A 691-nucleotide genomic window follows, 5' to 3' on the forward strand; every position below is an offset into this window, starting at 1 on the left:
TCTGCAGGAGTGTGACCTTGGATTCCACAGACTTCGCAATTCTGAGTTGCGGCAACTACGGTGGTTGGAGGTGATACATTCAAACTTTCAATTTTCTGGGCAAGGGCTTCCACTTTTGCATTTACATGATCAAGGCTACTTATCTCGTACATGCCACTTTTCGTTTGAGGTTTCTCTACCATTGCTCGGTCGCTTCCCCACTGATAATGATTTTGGGCCATGCTTTCGATAAGTTGATAAGCATCGGCATAAGGTTTATCCATAAGTGCACCACCTGCTGCGGCGTCTATTGTTAACCTTGTGTTGTACAAGAGACCATTATAGAAGGTATGAATCACTAACCAGTCCTCTAAACCATGGTGTGGACAAAGTCTCATCATGTCTTTGTATCTTTCCCATGCTTCGAAAAGAGACTCGTTATCTTTCTGTTTAAATCCATTTATCTGGGCTCTCAACATAGCTGTTTTGCTTGGAGGAAAATATCGGGCAAGTCCTTTAAATCCATTTATCTGGGCTCTCAAATTGTAAGCACTTGGTTCTTCACAAATTGGCATTGGCCAAGTCCTTTAGCTTAGGGAGGTTGCCTAGATTCTAAGTCCATTTGTCCAAGATCAAGCCAACAGTCCACTCAAAAGTTTTTTTAATGGTTTTTATGATTATTATGTACATTAATGGTCAAAGACCACACAAA

General features: G+C 41.2%; 1 non-coding gene across 1 annotated transcript; it reads left to right on the forward strand.

Annotated features, from left to right (window-relative positions):
- The first annotated feature begins 351 nt into the window (after positions 1-351).
- On the forward strand, positions 352-458 carry LOC127133192 (small nucleolar RNA R71). The gene has a single exon (XR_007807183.1). It is a non-coding gene; the product is annotated as a small nucleolar RNA R71 (small nucleolar RNA).
- The last annotated feature ends 233 nt before the right edge of the window (positions 459-691 follow it).

Source organism: Lathyrus oleraceus, chromosome 3, assembly GCF_024323335.1.
Source record: "Lathyrus oleraceus cultivar Zhongwan6 chromosome 3, CAAS_Psat_ZW6_1.0, whole genome shotgun sequence".
In the NCBI taxonomy this organism is placed as follows: domain Eukaryota; kingdom Viridiplantae; phylum Streptophyta; class Magnoliopsida; order Fabales; family Fabaceae; genus Lathyrus; species Lathyrus oleraceus.